The 22601-nt window shown below is 48.0% G+C and overlaps 1 long non-coding RNA gene across 1 annotated transcript in view; it reads right to left on the reverse strand.

Annotated features, from left to right (window-relative positions):
* LOC142068477 (uncharacterized) overlaps window positions 1-22601 on the reverse strand; it is a 38635-nt gene that overhangs the window by 4996 nt on the left and 11038 nt on the right. Inside the window, exon 2 of the long non-coding RNA XR_012664300.1 lies at window positions 11724-11803. This is a non-coding gene — a long non-coding RNA (uncharacterized LOC142068477). The remainder of the gene's footprint in view (window positions 1-11723; window positions 11804-22601) is intronic.

Below are 22601 nucleotides of genomic sequence, written 5' to 3' on the forward strand. Positions count from 1 at the left end.
TTGGGACATGACTCAAAATTTCAACCAAGTACTTGCTTGAATTTAGACTAGACAATGAAGGTTTTTTCATGTGGGAGATGGGGGGCATTGACAGGGGACACATATTACTGCTGGAAAGCACTAATGCTTTGTTTTTAACTGTCTGTAATTCACCTCAATCATCTGTTAATTTGCTGCTTGGCTGAAGATTGCTTGGTGGTGTGTTTACATTTGTAGGTCTGTGATGGGGTGTATATACCCCATACTGGTTAACCATGGACTGATCGGAATCTGAGCCCAGTTAGGCTGCTGTGTGGCACCTGGAGGGGTGGTAGTGATAAATGATGCTTAAAGCAAAGCTGGGGAGGAGCTGGGTCTCTATAAAGGAAAGAACACAGGGCAGCGGGAAGAGAAGCCAGTGAGGAGACCCGAGTGGGAGGTGGCTGGGAGTTTTCTCTTTTGGGCTAAAGGCAGAGAGAGACCCATGGGCCTAAGGGCTGTTTGGACTGACATTTGTGGGGAAGCTGTGGCAGAGGCTGCAGAGAGCAGGGTCGGCCTGAGTAGGGTCTATAACAGTGGTCCCTAAACTTTTCACGTTGCTTCCCCTTACCCCTCTGCGCCCCCTCCCCTGGGAGCCAGGGCTGGGAGTGGGGCCATGGCTCTGATGGTGGGGGGAGGAACGGGGTAAGGGGGGCCGAGGCTGGGGCTGAAGCTGGGGGCAGGGCTGGGGCTGGGAGCGGAGCCACAGCCGGGGACTGAGGTTGGGGGTGGGACTGGGGCCACGCCCAAATGTTTCTCTGCACCCTCTAGGGGATATGGTTGCCAGGTGTCCAGTTTTTGACTAGAACATCCAGTCAAAAAGGGATCCTGGCGGCTCCAGTCAGCACAGCTGACCGGGCCACTAAAAGTCCAGTTGGCTGCAGCGGGGCTATGACAGACTGCATGCCTGGCTCTGTGTGGGTCCTGGGAAGCGGCCGGCATGTCCCTCCAGCTTCTAGGTGGAGGGGCAGCCGGGGGGGCTCTGCAAACTGTCCCCACCCACAGGCGCCGCCCCAAGCGCTGGCTCTGCACCTCCATTCCTGGGAAATGCCGGGGCCACCTGAGGTCAACGCCACCTGGAGCCCAAACCCCCTCCGGGGCTCCATCCCCCCTGTCCCAGCTCAAAACCCCCTCCTGCACCCAAACTCCCTCCCGGAGCCCACACCCCCTCCCGCACCCCAACCCCCTATCTCAGCCTGGAGCCCCTTCCCACACTCTGAACCCCTTAGGCACAGCCCAGAGCCCCCTCCTGTATCCTAAATCCCTCATCCCTGACCCCATCCCAGAGCCCGCACCTCCAGATGGAGCTCTCACCCCCTCCCGCACCCCAACCCTCATCCCAGCCCAGTGAAAGTGAATGAGGGTTGGAGAGATCAAGCGATGGAGGGGTGGGATGAGGTGAATGAGGGTGGGGCCTCAGAGAAGGGGCAGGGCGGGGCCACGGGGAGGGGCAGGGCAAGGATGTTCAGTTTTCTGCAATTAGAAAGTTGACAACCCTACTGGGGGGGGCGGACCCCACAGTTTGGGGACCATTGGTCTATAAGAAGCAGGGAGAGGCCAAGAGCAAGGGAAACTCCTGGAGCTGCCGAGTAGGGGCAGGACGCACAGGCAGAAGCCTGGGGAGTGGGACACTTCAGGGCATTTGCTCACTGGAGCCCTGAGGTGAGAGTTGCTGTTGGCAAGAAGAAGTCCAGGGAGGAAGCAGCAGGGAATGTGTCGGTGCAGACCACAGCTGCTCATTACAGGGTCTGTGGACTGGAACCCAGTGTAGAAGACCTCATGTAACAACATGGGACTCTTGTTTTATTGGACTTTGTTATCCTGAAAGAGGGGGAGCTAAAGCATAACCTGGCCCGAGGTCCACGTCACAAGAAGAGACAGGCCACCACGGCACCGAAGCAACTGTCAGGAGGGGGTGCTAGAGAGGAAAAAGCTGTTATGCCACACCCAGCCACAAGGGGGCATGTCAGTGGTGCGTTGACTCTGCCACAAGGTTGCATGGGCCTACGAAAATTTGTGCATGGCGTATCTGTCAGTAATTGATTCAGGGCAAAAATTGCACTGCGTCTGCTCAGCACTTTTGAAAATCAGGCCATTTATTTAGGTGGCTAAATATGGACTTAGAAGCCTAGACTTTAGGCTCCTAAATTTGAGAATCTTGGCCAGTGAGTCTTGTCCTCCCACACATTTTAGTTCCAAGAAAATGATGCCCTGAAACTATTCATGACAATTCACTGATTCCCACAAGATGGATTTTCAAAATAATCAGAATCTACATGCTGTCCAGGCAATCTAGAAATTAAATTGGCTTTTTCAAGCATCTACAGTGCAACAGCTATGCCCCCTGCAGAGCAGTGAAGCTGTTTCCAATTATATTTTGGGGCTGTTGTTAATTTTTGGCAGGCTCTGGGAGGAAAAGGAGCTTGCACATAGCAGGTGTCAGGCTGTTGTTTTCATATTTAAACGAGAGCTTTGTGGAGGGGGCGGGTAGAAAAGAGCACACAGGGCACTGCCAAGAATTGTGACCTTGGATTAGTGTGAGCTAAGCAACTTTGGCACAGTCCCGGGACTGAGGTGGGGATGGGAAGAACTTGTCCTATTCCCATCTCCTCCTTCTGGGAACGCACGCACACACACACACACATACAACAAGGGATTAATTTAACACACATTGGAAAGAAGAGCATCAGGATTCCAATGTGGACTTCTGTGTGGGTACAGCTCGCCAAAATCTCCAGGTGTGAGGGGATGCTTGCCTATCACCCCTGAATGGGAATCGCAAGTCATTCACGGAGCTTCACTCTGTCCTCCCCTTCCCCACCATTCCCAAACCTCTCTTTCCTCTGCCTTCTCAGCATAAAATGGAGAAGGAAAAACTGGCTTTTGCTCAGTCATTTGTTCATTACGCATTTTAATAGATTCAAGATGGCACAAGCTCCAGAGGGACCAAATGGCTTTCAGAGCCACGACAGAATTTATGAGTGTGTTTGTGGGGGACAATGGGGAGGGGTTTGTCACATTTAAAATGGGAAGATATTTGCTAAAAACTGTAGGGTTGTTTTTTCATTAATACAGTTTCAAGTGATATGATTCTCTTTTGGGGCTTAAAATGGCCTTAGAGGAATGATGGGCCTTTAATTACCTAACAATGGAATTTAATTTGTAACAGAATTTTAAGGCCCAGAAATCTAGTTTAAATGGATGTATAATGGTGTTTCCTTTGAGGACGCAGGCAGGGAGCTGCTTTGCAATTGTAGGCAGCAGTAAAGAAGCACGTATTCAGGATGGGAGGTTTGAGTCTGCCACCATGGATTGCTGCATAGAGTGATGTAGAGAAGGGAAATTCTGTTTTGTGGAGGATCTGAAGACCTCAGACCTTGGTTTGGTTCTGACTAGGAATGAAATCTGAAAATTTAGAAAGTTTCTGTGAAAGAACATCACACCCCTCCCTCCTGACAAAAAAAATCGTTTTGGGTCCATCAACACAGTTCATTTTCATTTTGACTTTTTATATAATAATATAAAATCAAAACATTTCAAAAGAAAAAAATTAGAACATTGTGTTCTGAAAATGTCAAAAGGGGATGTTTCAACACTGTTAGAACTTTTTCCCTAAAATGAAATTTTCGTGAAATGGACATGATTTCATGGAGCATTTTTATTCCGGCTGAATTGTGTTTTCCAACAGAAAAATGGTTCCATCCAAGTTTTTCTGACCTGCTCTCAGGTTGTGTACCTGCACAGAGGCGAGGTAAGAATAGATCTGCATTGTATGTGGGGGTGCCCCAAGTGACAAAAAAGCAGTTACAACATCAGAAGAGAAATAAAAATAAACCTATTTATTTCAAACCTGAAATACACAACTAGTCTTATTCTCATGGCATTGGCTCTCCGCAAGAAGAGCAGGAAACCTGCTGGAAAATACCTTGCAGAGTGGATGGTTGTCTCTCTGCTCCTTTTGCCAGCTGGGGGTGGAACTTGACTTGGCTATTCTACTAACCCCTCACCTTCGCGAGATCCACCTCAGAGCTCTCTAAAAGCTAGATCTGTGACCCTGGGAAGCTGTCTACACTGACTCTTGTTCCGCTTTGTCATATGTGGAGTCTCTTCTCCAGGAGATTTGGAGGAGCAATTTCTCTTGATACATTTCTGTAAGTGAGATTCCAGCCACTCAGGCCATTCTCTGTGCTTAGTAACTGAAACTCGTCCCCTTTTCCTCCTGTTGTTTTATCATAATGACAAACCCAGATTTTGGGGGGAGGTGACATTAACAGTCTTCATATTTCTATTTTTGCTGCCACTAAGCCAGCTGTAAGGGGCATGTGGGAGCCCTGTAACCTCCATCTAAAAGAGAGGTGTCAGGGTATCAATCTGCTAACTTGTTTTCATGTAGCTTCTGTGTAGTGCCTAGAAACCAGAGTGGTGATGAAGTGAGCTGTAGCTCACGAAAGCTTATGCTCAAATACATTTGTTAGTCTCTAAGGTGCCACAAGTCCTCCTTTTCTTTTTTTAGTTTAATTCCTGAGAGCATCCTTTCAAAAGGAAGTGTGGCCTGATGAGGATGGGAGGATAGTAATTGTTCTACTGCTAATGGGAATGGGGTTAGTATACTACAAGCCTTATGTTTAATATTTTCTGCTCACATGTCTACAACAGAATGACAGGCAACTTACCCTTAGAGACTAACAAATGTAAAAGCAACTTACCCTTTTGTACAATTATGTGAATAGGTTCAATGGGGCCTGTCAGTAGGCTCAAAGAATGCCCCTTGTTTTTACTGATGTATGTTCAGAATAACTCTATTGACTTCAGATGACTGACATTTGGACAGAAGGTTAGCTTGGTTCTTATATTATGGTCATTCATTCCTGAAGACTGATTGTGTCATATATTACAGAGATAGCACTCCGAGCATAAAGTTATTGGAGGCTGTTCTCATGCTATTTTCTGCCTGATTGGTAGCAGGAAGTACTGGAAATCTAGGGCCAGATTCTATTTTTTTTTTTTTTTTTATGTAGCATTTTATATCCGCTTGGAACTGGGTTGGCTGACCGCACAAGATGCAGGATAATAGGGGATCAGGCCCATGCTGTCTGATTTCATGAGAGTTCTAGCCCAGTTTTGCAGCCTCCAAGGGTCTGAACAGCATGGGAGCTTTGAAAATGTGGGGTGCTTGTCTGCCACGGTCCTGAACATTTTGGGGTTCACCTATCCTGACTGCTACTTGTGCTGCAACGTTTAGTAACCATGCAGGAGCCAGCCAGGCTAGAAAAAAGGCGCGGCACCTGGGTTACCTAGTTCAGCCTGACTGTGTGCAGCCTTCACAATGTCTAGCTGACTCTGGGTGTGATGGGGTGAGATCCCCATATGAGCCCTGCAAGAGTGGAGTTGGGCCAGGTGGGCCCAACCAGCTAATTAGGCTGCAAACAGGGGAGCTTTAGGCCAGAGGGAGCTAGTTGGAGAGAAGCTCCCCGGTGCAGGAACTGGCAGGGCCTGTAAAGTCAGGTAGAGTCCCACAGACTGGGTGGCTGCTGAGAAAGGGCAGTCACTCCCTGGGACGAAGGAGGAGCATTGGGGGCTGCTGGGAAAGGCTGCAGGAAGGCAGGCAGCAGTCACTCCCTGGGACGAAGGAGGAGCATTGGGGGGCTGCTGGGAAAGGCTGCAGGAAGGCAGGCAGCAGTCACTCCCTGGGACGAAGGAGGAGCATTGGGGGCTGCTGGGAAAGGCTGCAGGAAGGCAGGCAGCAGTCACTCCCTGGGATGAAGGAGGAGCATTGGGGGGCTGCTGGGAAAGGCTGCAGGAAGGCAGGCAGCAGTCACTCCCTGGGACGAAGGAGGAGCATTGGGGGGCTGCTGGGAAAGGCTGCAGGAAGGCAGGCAGCAGTCACTCCCTGGGACGAAGGAGGAGCATTGGGGGCTGCTGGGAAAGGCTGCAGGAAGGCAGGCAGCAGTCACTCCCTGGGAAGAGGGAGGAGCATTGGGGGCTGCTGGGAAAGGCTGCAGGAAGGCAGGCAGCAGTCACTCCCTGGGAAGAGGGAGGAGCATTGGGGGCTGCTGGGAAAGGCTGCAGGAAGGCAGGCAGCAGTCACTCCCTGGGACGAAGGAGGAGCATTGGGGGCTGCTGGGAAACGCTGCAGGAAGGCAGGCAGCAGTCACCCCCTGGGACGAAGGAGGAGCATTGGGGGGCTGCTGGGAAAGGCTGCAGGAAGGCAGGCAGCAGTCACTCCCTGGGAAGAGGGAGGAGGGTCTTGGAGCTGGTACACCCAGAATGAGAAGGGGAACCAGCGTGGTAGGAAGCAGCCCACGGAAGGAGCAGGGAAGACAGAGAGATGAGGTACTAGACAGGATGGACCAGTGCTCTAAGGTGGCACTGAGCATTCTTTCTCTTAGGTTCATAGCTGGCTGGTTCTTGCTCACATGCTCAGGGTCCAACTGTGGGGATTGGGAAGGAATTTTTCCTTGGGTCTGATTGGCACGGACCTTGTGTGTGGGGAGTGGGGAGGGGTTCGCCTTCTTCTGCAATGTGGAGTGCAGGTCACTTGCCAGAATTATCTGGAGATATCTCACTTAATCATTTTCCTGCTATTGCAAGGCCCTCGGGCACTGGTGTTCCTCGGTCCCTCCTGTTCTCTGCCTGTGACACATCAGAGTCTAGTCTCCTGTGGGCTGTAGTACCTTGGGTTAATTTCTGTTGTGGGTTTAGTGTGCGGGTTCTGGGAGGAGTTGATGGCCTGTGCTATACAGGAAATCAGACTGGATGATGTCATGTTTTCTTTGGGCCTTAAACTCAATGAGGTATTATAAATCTCATGGCCTTCTCAAGTATTCTTACTGCTTAAGCTTCACCCATGGCAGATGGCCCAGCTAATGCCAATGGCTGCCCTTTCAGGTCACATGCAGGTTTCATTTTCACTGATGAGGCCTGACACCATTGAAATACATAGTCTATAGGAGGTCCACAACTGTAACTGGGTCTTGTAAAATGTCTGGGTTTGTCAGCTGGCCTAGCAGTGACTGATGTTGGCACTGCTGCTCTGTAGCTTTCACTTCCTGCTTCCCAGCATCTGAATTAACCTCTTCCTTTTCCCCTGTGCGCATAAACTCCATCAGTGATACAGAATGTACTAAGAGACAAGCTAGGTGAGGGCATATCTTTTATTGGACCAGCTTTGGCTGATGGAAAGGTCAAGCTTTAAAGCTACACAGAGCTCTTCCTTAAGTCTGCGAATGTGTGGTAAATATACTATTAGGATATGAAGTTTTGCTGTTGCTTAATTCTTTTTAGACGAATGCAGCATTTAATGTAAGCTGCTAAACTGTCTCAAGAATGGCAGAGATTAGGAACAGCAAGAGACTCAGTTTCGGATAGACCTCTGTGGCCCTTTTCCTAGGTGGAATGGAGGCTTCTCAGGCCCAGTCTGGTCCCCATGGCTTGGAAATGTTAACAATCGGGCAATAGAAAATGAAAAGGGATGCTATTTTCCTTTCTTTATTGTGACTTTAAAAAGAAATAAAGGCATTGAAAGCACCCAGCTAGATCCACTGTCTGTAAATTGTGTGTGTTTGTGCATGAATAGTGTGTGTTTGTGTTGGCTTTTGAACCTGGTCTTATTGCTCATGAACTCAAGTGAAGGTGTGGAGGAAGGAGGGATATACCTCTGGAATGATTTTAGCTAAGCCCTTACCCGCTAATAAATGTAGGTGTTAATGGCTTGTTTTTGTGCTGTTTGGTTGCCATAGAGATGAGCTACATGAACTAATGGGTTTGTTTAAGTGTTCTGTTTCTGTAGCTACCCCTTCTGCTTTTTTCCATGCCCAGCAATTGGAATTAGTTTAGAACAACAGCCTTGGCAGTTCTAGTACACGGACAGCAAGAAGCGACTGGGGGAAAGAATTTAAGAAAATGGCCACACAGAACTACTAAAATAGATGCAAGAACCATCAAGTGAGGAGAGCAGTGGAATCACATGAGGTTATTTTGAAGGCTGGTTTATGGATTTGTAGCTTATGTGCCGTGAAATGTCCAGCTTGCATCTCCATATTATCAGAACAAGAAATTCTCTGTGCAGGAGGGTGGGGCTGGGAGATGTCAACCAGCGTATCTGAAACCAGATACAGGTATAACAAAAAGAGAGGCGGGTACCCAGTGCCTGCAAAGGAAAGTAGTGTGGGCAAGCAAAAAGGAAGGGCAGGTAGTCCTGTGTATGGTGAGGCGTAGGGCTGCTGGTGGAAGGTGTGTGATGTGAGAGAATAGAATTTCAATCTTTTGTTTACAGTTGTTATTCCAGGGCTTGGTGGGTGTAACAACGGCCTCTCATTCAATGGAAAAAGCAATTCCCTAAAGGAGCTCAGCTGGTTAGCTGGAACAATAGGAGCTACCACCCAAAACACAGACGCATGCAAGAATGGGATAGGACATGAGCCATGCAGCCTAAGGGTTCTATTGTGATCTGATATTGAGCCAAGGGGCGGGGGATGGCTTTGATTTTGTGTCAGTGAGAGACACAGAAGCAGCAGAAAGCTAAGGAGGCAGTAGAACGCGCCCTGAGATTGTAGCCCTGAGGAGAAAAGCCTAGTGAGAAAGGGCTTTTTGCATAAAGTCCTGGCTGATAGTTTCTGTGCTCACCATTCCAAGCCTCTATCTCCTGTTGTGCGATTCTTCCTGTGCTCAGGGAAACAGGAGTTAATGTACATTCTTTGTAAATATAAACAGGATTGCATCAAACACATGTACCAGACCCCCATCAACAATTTCTCCTCCTGATAGAAAGACCCCACTAGACCTTGAATTTTGCTAATTGCTGATCACCAAAGGCGTAACAGGATTAAATATGTATCTGGTGGTTCTGTGTCAAGGTTTCTGATCTGAACTTCAGAGAATAGCTTGCTTGCAATGTGTCCCTCTCCTGTGCAAGCTCTTGGCTAGAGTTGAACTAGGGACAATTACAAACTACCAGAGGTTGTGGAAGCTTTTTCCCTGGAGGTTTTCAAAGGGAGGCTGGATAGCAATCTGTTTCGGATGGTTTAGACATAGCAAATCCTGAGTCTTGGCAGGGGGTTAGACTAGATGCCCCTTGCAGACCCTTCTAACCCTATGGGTCTATGATTCTATGATCCATGCTTGGGTCCCCTCAGCTATGATCCTTGCCACAGCCATCCAGCCAACCTTGCCTCTGTCACCACCAGAGTGCAGTGGGCTCTACACTGAAATCTATCAGGAAGCTACACCTGAAGAACTGCAGGTTGCTGACAGAGCCCATCACACTACTGCCTGCATTGATTTCCTGTGCACTTCTGGTGCTGATGTTGATCTGGAAAGGCCTGTGTAGCTTGTGAGGAGGCAGGTAGCCCACACCTTACTGGGACACCTGAGATCAGCGGATGCATTTGAGCTAGCAGTCCCCAGGTGCGGCTGTTTGAGTCTAACCACAAGGCATTGTTAGTGGGGGTTCTCCTAGCTCAGGAACTTGCTCACCCCTGTAGTCTGACAAAGCAGGAGTCTGAGAATTGGAGGGACCACTAGATCATCTAGCCTGAGCTCCTGTATGTCACTGGTTAAAGACGGTCAGCCTGTATTGAGCCCATGGTGTAGAGGGCACTTGTCTCGCAAGCCCTCCCCTGCATGAGATAGGGCACTCTGTGTGTTTGATTCCTTGGCAGAGGCTTGCCATTAGTTTAACCGCTGTATAAAATGTCTTGCTGTTCAGAAATTGTGCTGCTAATGCACAGAACAGTGGGGATGAGAACACTTCTAAACTGGCAAACGAAATACATCAGGGACTAGCTTATTATTTGGAACAATTCTAACCAAACATGAGCTGAGAAATAAATCTAGTCCTGCTCTGTTTACAAACGGAAGTGTTTGGCCTAGCCCTGTCCAATCACTTCATTGTCAGCACCCAAAAAGGACCCTGACGCCTCTCATCTCAGACAGACTTAAGCAGTGTTCCAGGGAACTGCAGAATATTTTGAGGCAAACATAGTAGGACTAAAAGTCAGGAGTAGGGAATGGGCGGGAGAAGGGGAAAGCACCTGATGCAGCCTGGTGTCCTTTGGATGGGCACTGCATGGCGCTGCAGCCTGGTGGCCTTTGGATGGATGTTGCTGTTGGGAAGACCTAGGTATGGGTCTGCATATTGGCGAAAGTGAGTTAACCTTGAATGCTAAATCCCCACACTGTAGTTAGCCATGTACCCTCAGCTCAAGATGCTGTGCTGGTAATGCAGGTGCCTCATTCCCAGATGCTGGACTCTGACTTAGGCAAGGCACTCAATTATCCCTGTTACTATAATATTGAGGAATTAGTAAGCCAATCATGCAACCTTATTGCTGTCACTTCAGATAACAGGGTAACATTGGTGTATTGGCCTTATCAGAGGTGATCATGACCCAATGCTGGAGTGCCATGCAGAAGGCATTGGCTCATTGGTGTACAGCACTCAGGGGCAGCCAGCCAACACCACATCTATAAGTTTTATCCAGGTTAAGAGACAGGATGCCTTGCCCATCGCCTAGAGACTGCCCTGGAGGAAGGCTAGCTCTAGGACAAGTACAGTGGAGGCTCATTACCTTGCTGTACCTTCCCTCTAGACGCAAAGACAATGCAGCTGTGTGAATGCCAGGAGAGCCAAGAGCTGGCTGGGCAGCCACAGAGGCATGTGCACCACTGCTACTCCTCTTTAAGCCAGTACAGCAGCCCCAAAAGCATTTTTGGAACCAGGCTGGAGGATGAAAGCAAGAGAGCTTAATGGGGTTTCTTCCACTACAGGAGTAGAAATGAGCTGGTGAACAGCTTCATTGGAGACTACTGCCACAGTTTTGATCTGCTGGGATGAAGGAATATATGTGAAATAGGTGCAAAGTGAGATTCTTTCCTCTTAGGTACACCACCCCAGCAGCCTGTCCTACAATAAGGAGTCCTGTGATGGGGTGTCCACTCCACACAAGCCTGGAGTTGGGTTACTGTGGGCCAGGAGGCGCAAGCTAACCTCAGATGCTGCACCTGGAGGGGAACAGGGATTGACAGGGCCTAATGGCAGAGGAAGCCCAGCGGGGGGAGGAGAGGGATAGGAGTACAAAGCCAGGAAGTGAGAGCAGGAAGGGCTGTGGGGCTGAGTTCCGCAGTCATTCCCTAGAGAGACAATGAGGAGATCCTGGGGGGAGCGCAAACCCTGGGGTCCTGTCCTGGACTAGAGAGTCTTGCAAGAGGCCTAGGGGGTGAAGTAGCCATGGAGAGCAGAGGAAGCGGTTGGGGTAAACCCAGAGATAGGCAAGGAGATAGAGAGGTGGGGTAGGAAGGAGCCCAGGGAAACAGCAGCAGGGCAACAAACTGAGTGGGGAAGAGGAAAGTGGCTAGGACGCACTCATAACTGCTAGAAGAGGAGTGAGATTGGGACTATTGTTAGATGCCCTGAGCATGTTGGGAGTCGTACCTAGGTTGTGTTTGCTGGTTTTCCCAAGTTTGTTCTGGTGTTTTCCCCCTCCTCCCTCCAAAAAAGTTCTCTTTGTTTTAACTCCCTGAACTAAGTACTTGCCAGTGGGGGAGTATTGCCTATCAGAGGTGCCCAGCATGGTATATAGCTTCCCAGGTTTCTAGAGGGGCGGGGGGGTTGAGCCAGTGTTTAAGTCTTTAGAAGCAACCCCTAGAAATCTGAACTCAGCCCCTTTTTTGCTGCTGACAACACCTGGCAGAAGGATTACACTTACCTTAATGAGGTTTCTTGTTCAGTGTTAGAAGAAATTGATGCTTCCTGTGATCCTCTACCACTGTCACAGGGCAGAAGGCACTGTAGAATTACAAACTATTAATATGCCTGAGATCATTCATTTGGTCTCCTATGGATTACAAAAGCAAGACCGTCTCTCTGTTTTGTGTTTGTACAGCACCTAGCATAATGGAGATGGTGGTCCATGACTGGGGCCCATAGGTGCTACTACCATGATACAAATATCTCCATGTAAAAAAGTACCAGAGAGGGAAGTGCCTAGACTAGGAGATTGCTTGATTAATCAGTTTAGCCTTTAACAATAAACACAGACAACCAGGAAGCAAATATAGTGCCCATATTTAAAAAACGGAAGAAAGAGAACCCGGGGAACTACAGCCTCACTTCAGTACCCAGCAAAATCATGGAGCAGGTCCTCAAGGAATCCATTTTGGAGCACTTGGAGGGGAGGAAGGTGATCAGAAACAGTCAACATGGATTCACCAAGGGCAAGTCATGCCTGACCAACCCAATTGCCTTCTATGGTGAGATAACTGGCTCTGTGGATATGGGGAAAGCAGTGGATGTGATATATCTTGACTTTAGCAAAGCTTTTGATATGGTCTCCCACAGTATTCTTGCCAGCAAGTTAAAGAAGTATGGATTAGATGAATGGACTATAAGGTGGATAGAAGCTGGCTAGATTGTCGGGCTAGATTGTAGTGATAAAGGGCTTGATGCAGTGATAAGCTGCCAAAATCTTAACAACCAGTTCCCTCCTCACCCCATGAGGGGGTCGTGGCCCACCCCTGGCCCCTGGGACTCCTGCCCCATCCAACCCCCCCACGTTCCTTGATGCCCACCCTGCTCCGGGACGCCTGCCCCATCCATCCCCCTCCCCTGTCCCTTGACTGCCCCCAGAACTGGCAGGAGGGTCTCGTGGGCCACCGTAGTGGGTGCCCACCCTGCCCCTAAGAGCCAGAGGGACCTGCCAGGGGGCAAGGTGGAGAGTGTTGAAAAGCAAGTGGCGGCTTCACCCTCAGGCCCAGGGAGGCAGAGGCGGAGGCGAGCTGGGGCGGGGAGTGGTTCCCCTGTGCCCCCAGGGTTACCTGCTGTGGTGCAGCTGGCCCTCGTCACCCCTCCCCCCCCCCCGTCCCAGCTCACCTCCGCTCCACCTTCCTGGGCCTGAGCGCGAAGCTGCTGCCTGCTTCTCAGCCCTCCCAGTCTTCCCATGTGAACAGCTGATTTGCGGGAAGCTGGGGAAGGGGGGGCAGAGAAGCAGAGCAGGGTGGCGCGTTCAGAGGAGGAGGTGGAGGCAGAGTGGAGGTGAAGTGAGCTGGGGCCAGGCGTGGGGCGGGGAGCTGCTGGTGGGTGCTCTGCACCCACCAAATTTTCCCCGTGGGTGCTCCAGCCCCGGAGCACCCATGGAGTTGGCGCCTAAGGCGCCACTTTTGGCCAGTTGTTAAATTTAGAAGCCCTTTTAGAACCGGTTGTCCCGCATGGGACAACCGGTTCTAAAAGGGCTTCTAAATTTAACAACTGGTTCTTGTGAACCGGTGCCAGCTCACCACTGGCTTGATGTTTAGTTGGCAGCTGGTATCAAGTGGAGTGCCCCAGGGATCAGTCCTGGGGCCGGTTTTGTTCAACATCTTTATCAATGATATGGATGATGGGATGGATTGCACCCTCAGCAAGTTCACAGATGACACTAAGATGGGGGGAGAGCTAGATATGCTGGCGGGTAGGGATAGGGTCCAAAGTGACCTAGACAGATTGGAGGATTGGGCCAAAAAAAGTCTGATGCAGTTCAACAAGGACAAGTGCAGAGTCCTGCACTTAGGATGGAAGAACCCCATGCACCACTACAGGCTGGGGACAGACTGGCTGAGCAGCAGTTCTGCAGAAAAGGACCTGGGGATTGCAGTGGACGAGAAGCTGGATATGAGTCAGCAGTATGCCCTCGCTGCCAGGAAGGCCAACAGCATATTGGGCTGTATTAATAGGAGCATTGGCAGCAGATTGAGGGAAGTGATTATTCCCCTCTATTCGGCACTGATGAGGCCACATCTGGAGTATTGCATCCAGTTTTGGTCCCCCCACTACAGAAGGGATGTGGACAAATTGGAGAGAGTCCAGTGAAGGGCAACAAAAATGATTAGGGGGCTGGGGCACATGACTATTAATAAAATAAACTCAGAGCCTGATGACCTCATTTTTAGTCTTGGTGTCTCAGCATTGAAGGTTCACAGGGATAGAGATGGAGGGGGCCAAGCCTGCCACTTTACCACAAGGACAACCCCCAGTGAAATGTGCCTGTGGAAGGGCTGTAAAATTGAGCTCTCAAGGTATTCTATTTTAAGCAGTTAAGAGGGAATTTAAATGGGTCTTAGGACTCTTGTGGATTCTCTGCACATGGGTAAATCTCATCCTTAATAGAAAAGATGAAAGGCAGCGTGGTCCAGTGGAAAGACGTCAGGACACCTAAATTCTAATTTGGCTGTGCCACTGACCTGCTGATCTTGAGCAAGTTACTTACCATTTTGGTGCCTCTTTCCCTTCTTTGTCTGTCTAGTAAATGGAGATGGTCAGTTTTTTGGCTAAACTTTTTTTTGTCAGAAAATGCCCATTTGTTACAACCAAATTGTTGAAACCAGAACTTTCAATGGGAAGGTTTCTGAGCTCTAGGATGGAATTTCTGAACGTGCGCATGAGAGAGAGAATGAACTACCCCAGAAGATGCAATAGTTTGGTGGTTTGGAGTTCAAGGTATGCCCATGCTGTGAGTGGGGCCGAGGAGGGGAGGGGAGGGAACCCTGTGGCAATGAGTCTCAGCCCCAGGTCTACAGACTCAGGCTTGCAGGGTTTACTCTAAAGGGCTAAAAATAGCCATATAGATATTCTTGCTCAGGCTGGAACTGGGATTCTGAGACTCATCCCCCTGGTCAGGGTTCAGAACCCAAGCTCCAGTCTGAGTGGGAATATCTATACTGCTATGTCTAGGCTTGTAGCATGATTTCCACGAGCCTGAATCTGTAGACCTGGTCTTGAGACATGTTGCTGCAAGGTGTGTGTGTGTGTGCTTGCAGTTCAGATATATCTTTAGTCACCTGGGATGTGGCAGGCTCAGGTTCAAGTCCCTGCTCTGAATCAGAGAATGCTTCTTCAATACAAACCAATGGGTGTTTTACTTTAGCAAGTCTCACTGAATGTTTCATCTATTACGACAAAATTGGTTAGGCAGATTTCCATAGTAGCAACTACTTTCCTTCTGCTTGGCTGAAGTATAGGCTGACTCCATTTGGAGTGTCCCTGATGTATGTTATAACCAAATACAGGGATACTGAACTGTAAAAACACATGTTTTTACCCAGCTCCAGTTCCTCTCTTTGCCTGATTGAGGGGTGGGAGATGAACCTGTGTCTCTGACAGTCCAGGTGAGTGCCCTCACCAGCATGTTACTGGATAAGGCTCTCTGACTTGAGGAAACTTTTGACCAGATAGAACTCATTTCTTATATTATCTGAATCTGTTCGCTCATTCCTAAAAATAACTAGAAAAGTAACATACCAGGATACAAAAATCTCAAAAGGGATGGGTAGAACATGATTAGAAGATTTCCTGGACTCTGACTCTTCGTAGAGGAGCCAAATATATCAAATCAAGCCAAAGTTCATGAGTATCCTCTGGGATCTAGTAAGAAATAACAATAAATTTGACATTCTCATGAGGCTTTATTAAGTATTGGAAGAAGCAACACACGTTCTGGACTCTACTGAAGTTGACTTTGAGGGAATGTGGAATGCCCTCAGGGATTGTATAATGTCTGGGAAATCTATTGAGGAAAATAGGAAGCATTTAGGACAATGGTCAAAGACACCCTGAATGAAATTCTTCCCCCCATTAACTGTGCATCCAACTGCATGCTTAAAATACACCATCCAAGGCATGCCATGTAATATTCAAAAAATGTGCTCTGTTGTCTTATGAATTAACCATAGGCAACAATCAGGAGACTTTCAAAATATATGGATGAGCTGGTAAATGGGTAAGATCATGGGAGTTTTTAAAAGAGACTGAAGCAAATATATCATCAAAAACCTTCACTGAATTAAGGAAACTTCAATTTGTAGCTATTGATTTGTATTATCATAGCACTAGGAGCCCCAGTCGTAGACTTTTTCAAATGCATTGAAAGAAAAGAGATCTGCAGCACGTCAGCCCTTCAGGACACTTTTCTATGTTTGTACAGCACCAAGCATGAATCCCAGCTGGGTCTTTAGGGGCTACCATCATATAAGTAATTAATAAGATAACTAGGGGCTAGGCTGACAGGGTAGAATCAAAGAATCATAGAATATCAGATTTGGAAGGGACCTCAGGAGGTCATCTAGTCCAACGCTCTGCTCAAAGCAGGCCCAATCCCCAAAGGGTGCCTGTGGTGTGTTAGAAGTGGCTGAAAGAAATGCAGGATAGGAGATAAAAGAGGATGACACTTTGGTTCACATTGGTTCCAACACAAGGTATTCTATACTGTCATGTGAAATAACCTAAATCTGGTCTAATTAGGCAGCCATAAGAATGGATTACTGATTATTCCAGTGCTATTTACTGGGGGAACAAAGCCTGAGAAGTCGCTTGCTAGACTGGAAAGGGCTGGTGTCAGGACACGGGGCATTGAATGTCAATGGAGGGTCTCCCAATTTAGGCTGGTGTGCAGCTGAAGAGAATTTGACCTTCTATTCTATTCCCCACAGTGGTGTAAATCAGGAGTAACTCCACTGAAGTCCTTTGGCCAAATTTTGCCAGTGTCACTAGTGTTTGCTACTCCCCTGAAAATGTGCGATAGATCCACTGTTGCCAATAGAGCTGAGGGTGGAATTTGGCCCAGTAGTCACCCCAATGGAAATGAGAACTGAATGAGAGTCAGTGCACTCAGTCCCTGGGAGAATGCTGCACAGTTATGTGACACCCTGGAGACCTGCCCAGCACTGGTGCCAATGAGCTTCAGAGAGGAAGATCCATTCAGCTTTCCTCAGCCAGTAGGACAACTGATAGAACCTGGAACCTTTGCTAGTGAGTGTGGCAATGGGGGTGGGGCAAATTGGAGCTCTGACTGGAGTTACTCCAGGCTTACACCACTGCATCAGAGACCAAACTCTGACCCATTTACTTCAGTGGTGTTACTCCTGATGGATGCCAGAGTAATGAGATCTGAATCCAGCCTTTATGTCCTCCTGACACTTCCCTCCTTCCCCACGTGTCTAGAATAACTGTCCAAATAACAAGCTCCATCGGGCTCCTCCTTCAAGAAATATCTTAATCCCTACTGGCTCCGTGGTGTGCCTCAAGTGTAGAGACACCCCCCGCACACACGCACTGCTTTACTTTTGGAATCCGTGTCCAGCTCAGTTTCTCCTGCCTTGGCTGCAATACTTAGAGTTACAGGGCCCAATTCTGCCTCTCTTACTCACTTTGAGTAGTCCCGTGTTCTGGGTAAGTGTGAGTAAGGTCCTATTTTCTGAGGTCGGGCTGGTAGGGTGGAGTTCTAACTCTTACAGATCAGAAAAGTTACTTGTCTAGCACAGTTCTCCTGGAGTACAGTGATGGAGTGTTACCTTTCTTGTACAGAGCAGTGAAGTAAAGATTTCCTAAAGGAAATAATACAGAGATTTAGCCATATTGGTACTGGGCTAGGTTCTGAGCTCAGTTCCACTCATGTAAATCCAGAGCAGCTCCATGGAGTTGCTCATTGAAATTATTCCAGATTTATGCTGCTAATGGAGCAGATTTTGGCCTTGTGACTTGGAACAAAAAATCTATAATAGACTTTGCTATCTATCTGTTCTGGGGCCTTCTGCAGTACCGAACAGGCTCCTTGGCAAAGGGTCCCCGGTTCTTTGTAAATAACTCTCATCACAGACCTGACAAATTCAGTAAACCAAACACATGTTTTACAGGATATTTATCCATGAAGAGTAGCATGTCAGGTATCTGCACAGAGCTTGTGTGAGATGTATGAAGGGGTAATATTTAAGGACTAATATTAAAAATTTGCCTTTTGGACTTGGAGTAAAAATTGGTCACTAGCGTAGAGTGTCTCAGTGGAGAACCATTCAAGCAAGAGAGAGTTGTCACCTCTTCCTAGTCAGCTGGCAAGGTAATGCAAGGTTCTGTCTTCTACCCTTGCCACATTGAACAACAGTCAATGGAAAACCATCAAAGACAACTGCAAACAATTGAAACCATGTGGCAGCGAAAAGGAACATTACAGCAGGCAGGAAACCTTCCTGGCTATGAATTAAAGACAAAAGACTGCTTCGGTGTAGGGAAAGGCACCCCGGAATCATTTACTTTAAGGAGCGAGGGGCTTCCATGAACATTTGGATCCTGGTTCTTGTGAAATTAGCCAGCTCTGCAAGTGACTGATCTTTGGGAGTGAAGCCTACTTTGTTAGTCAGGAAAGGTAACTACCGTTATGTGTAGATCCACATCCTGTTTTATGACTTTTGTTTCCATCACTTTCAATTCTAGTTGAATCTCTATTCTTTCTTAAACGAACCTACTTTTAGTTTGTTATGGGGGCTCACAAGTGCTATGTGGTATACAGGAGTGGCGGGTTTAAGGGAAAACTGGCACACTGCTCCTTTGGGGGCAAAGGATCTGGAATCTCTGTGAGTGTCAGGGACTGCATATAAGAGGGGAGTGAATCAAAGGGACTCAGGAATTGGGATGCACCTATTAACTTGCAAGGCAATGTCAGGGCTGGCATAGCCCAGAGGAGAGTCCTTGAAAGGCTGGTGGTGCTAAAGAGCTGACATCTAGCTACCACAAGCAAGACTCCCTCTCACTGGAGGCATCAGGGGTGTAACCATAACTAAGACTAAGATTTAGTCACAGGTATTTTTAGTAAAAGTCATGGACAGGTCAAGGGCAATAAACAACAATTCACAGCCTGTGACCTGTCCATGGCTGGTACTATAAATACCCCTGACTAAATCTTAGCTGCTCCAGTGGGGAGGGGGGGGGCACAAGGGGGAGGGCTGCTGACGCTGCTCTGGGGGTGAGGTGGGGGGGCTACTGTAGTACACATGGTAATCAGATACCTCGTCCAATCCACACAGCTGCTAAATCAGCTCATATAAATGTAACTTGTTCACTTGAATAAGACTCTTGTGCATCTCTTCATCTAAAGGGATGTTGCTCCACTCTGTCACCATTCTGCATGGTTCTGCACTTCTTCGTGTGTGGTAATTTAGCAGCAAGAGTAGCCCTGCGTGCTGATTCTTCTTTCTGGGAATTCAGCTCCACCAGTAACTAAGGGCTAGACTTTTAAGGGTATTTAGGCACCTCAGGTGCAGATAGGCACCTAGTGGGATTTTCAGAATCACCTAGACTGCTACAGATTGCCATGGGAGTTAGGTGTCTAGGTGCTTTTGAGAATCCCACCGGGCACCTTTCTGCATTGTAGATGCCTGAATCATAGGACTGGAAGGGTCCCCGGGAGGTCATCTAATTCAGTCCCCTGCACTCCTGGAAGGACTAAGGATTATACCTTTAAATCTCTGGCCTTACGTGTCAACAAGAATGATTGATTGATTTGCCTCAAAATCACTCTGTAAAAATTAGGTTTATCCCAATATCAGCCTCCACACAAAATGACTGTACATTCTTGGGTCATTCTCATTAAAGGCAGTGGTGAGCTGGAGCCGGTTCACACCGGTTTGTGTGAACCGGTTGTTAAATTTTGAAGCCGGTTTAGAACCGGTTGTTAAAGGGGTGGGCAAAGGCCCGCAGGGCCATCCTTTCCATCCTGCCTGAGCTCTTGGCTGGGGAAGCTCCCCTGAGAATTTTTACTCACCCAGCGGCACTCCTGGCCTTTGGTGGCACTTCAGCGGCACGTCCTTCACTCGCTCCGGGCCTTCGGCAGCACTTCGACAGCAGGTCCTTCAGTGCCGCCGGAGACCCGGAGCGACTGAAGGATGTGCCACCGAAGTGCTGCCGAAGACCTGGAGCAACTGAAGAAGCCGGTTCTTCAGCTTCTGGCAGCTCATCACTGATTAAAGGTGCACTACTGTGTCCCTTTTGGCAAAATATCTGATCCGCATCCAAGATCAGAAACTTGCTCTAAGCACGGATTTACATTGTTTTCCTCAATATTTACTACAGTTGGGCCTTCAAATGGGACATGTAAGCGCTTCAAGAAATGAACTGCACGATCATCTAGTTTTGCTGCAGCGTAAGTAATCACTTCTGCAGCCCCCCACCCCCACCAAATGTTGTTTTATAACTAGGCTTGGCAGGATGAGACTTATTGGTAAATGTGGGTAAACATCAATTTTACCAAACACACAATCTGATGAAAAAATATTTCCATGGATGATGATTAAAACTGACAGATAAAGTAAGACAAACGCTGCTTGAGAACTTATTATATTTAATTTAAGGATATTCACTTTATATATTTTGACATGTGGTGTTGACAATTTGTGTTTTTAAGTTATAAAATTTTAACTTTTTATTTCTGACTATTGTCTGACCACTCCCACTGTCTGATCCCCCGCCCCATAATTTTGCACAACTGTGAACATTTAAATCAATAAAAATATAAAAAAATGCTTAATGTCAATCCATCAAAATTATTACAAAAGATTGAATTCTGCCAAGTTGATTTATAATTTAGCACAGTTCTATACTGAAGATTGACTCTGACAATGCTGTGGTAGGGTTCCACAGCTATTGTCTCTAAATGATTTCATATCTAATGAGCTGAGTTGACAAGTCAAAATATTTTGGTTTCTAGCTTCCAGTCCTGCAAATTCAACCTGGGATCAGAGAGATAAGATGGGTTCTTTCCATCTCGCATACCATCACCTGCAATAAAGGTTATACAGGCTAAATTAGCTTTCGTAATGCCTATGCACTCACACTGGTCCAAACCCACTGAAGGCCTAGACAGAGCCGTCCCTTGGGTAGGGCAAATCAGGGCAACCACTGTGGGTCCCATGCTTTGTGGGGCCTTGAGGGCCGGTGCAGTTGGCTGGCGCGGTCTGTCCTGGAAGACATAGGTGCAGGAACTAGGGGTGCGGAGGTGCTGCAGCACCCCTGGGGTCCTGGCTATTGGCCCCAGGGTCCTGGCTGCCACCCTGCATGTCCAGGGATCTGCTGCCACCCTATGCCTGGAGCTTTGCTCTGCACAGGGAGGGGAGACAGGCATAAGGGGTTGGCTTTCAGAGCAGGGCCCCCAAACTGGCAGGGGCTGATTTGTCCCAGGCCCCACACCCCACTAGGGACGACCCTGGCCATAGAAGTGATTGAAAATTATGTATCATCCATTGAGTAGTTTCAGTTCCATTGACAGACATGGGGACTACATGGGGATTTAGTAGAAAGCTGTGATAATACAGAAGAGGAATCTTTATCCTGCTCATTCTCTAGGCTGTGCTGATCCTTCTAACACATAAAAAGCAGTAAACTGTTTCCTGTCAGGGTGTGAGAGATGGGGTAGTGAGGCAATATTTCTTATTGGACCAACTTCTCTTGGTGGAAGGAACAAGCCTTTGAGCTACACAGAACCCTTCCTCAGATCTGGGGAAGGTAACCAGAATGCCCAAGCTAAATACAAGGTGGGACAGAATATTAAACATGAAGGTTCTCACATGCTGTAGGAGATCACTTAAAATGAAATGTGCAATTAAAGGTTAGCAGGGGCAGTGTAGAGTGTGTTACAAATTGTAATAAGACATATCAGGGAGACTTCAATCACCCTGATATCTGCTGGGAGAGCAATACAGCGGTGCACAGACAATCCAGGAAGTTTTTGGAAAGTGTAGGGGACTATTTCCTGGTGCAAGTGCTGGAGGAACCAATAGGGGCAGAGCTCTTCTTGACCTGCTGCTCACAAACCGGGAAGAATTAGTAGGGGAAGCTAAAGTGGATGGGAACCTGGGAGGCAGTGACCATGAGATGGTCGAGTTCAGGATCCTGACACAGGGAAGAAAGGAGAGCAGCAGAATACGGACCCTGGACTTCAGAAAAGCAGATTTTGACAACCTCAGGGAACTGATGGGCAGGATCCCCTGGGAGAATAACATGAGGGGGAAAGGAGTCCAGGAGAGCTGGCTGCATTTTAAAGAATCCTTATTGAGGTTACAGGGACAAACCATCCCGATGTGTAGAAAGAATAGTAAATATGGCAGGCGACCAGCTTGGCTTAACAGTGAAATCCTTGCTGATCTTAAACACAAAAAAGAAGCTTACAAGAAGTGGAAGATTGAACAAATGACCAGGGAAGAGTCCCGGATGACTGGAAAAAGGCTAATGTAGTGTCCATCTTTAAAAAAGGGAAGAAGGAGGATCCTGGGAACTACAGGCCAGTCAGCCTCATTTCAGTCCCTGGAAAAATCATGGAGCAGGTCCTCAAGGAATCAATTCTGAAGCACTTAGAGGAGAGGAAAGTGATCAGGAACAGTCAGCATGGATTCACCAAGGGCAAGTCATACCTGACTAATCTAATTGCCTTCTATGACGAGTTAACTGGCTCTGTGGATGAGGGGAAAGCAGTGGACATGTTGTTCCTTGACTTTAGTAAAGCTTTTGACATGGTCTCCCACAATATTCTTGCCAGTAAATTAAAGAAGTATGGGCTGGATGAATGGACTATAAGGTGGATAGAAAGCTGGCTAGATTGTCGGGCTCAATGGGTAGTGATCAATGGCTCCATGTCTAGTTGGCAGCCGGTATCAAGTGGAGTGCCCCAACGGTCGGTCATCGGGCCGGTTTTGTTCAATATCTTCAAAAATTACCTGGAGGATGGTGTGGATTGCACTCTCAGCAAGTTTGCAGATGACACTAAACTGGGAGGAGTGGTAGATACGCTGGA

Source organism: Caretta caretta, chromosome 11 (genome assembly GCF_965140235.1).
Source record: "Caretta caretta isolate rCarCar2 chromosome 11, rCarCar1.hap1, whole genome shotgun sequence".
NCBI classification, from domain to species: Eukaryota; Metazoa; Chordata; order Testudines; family Cheloniidae; genus Caretta; species Caretta caretta.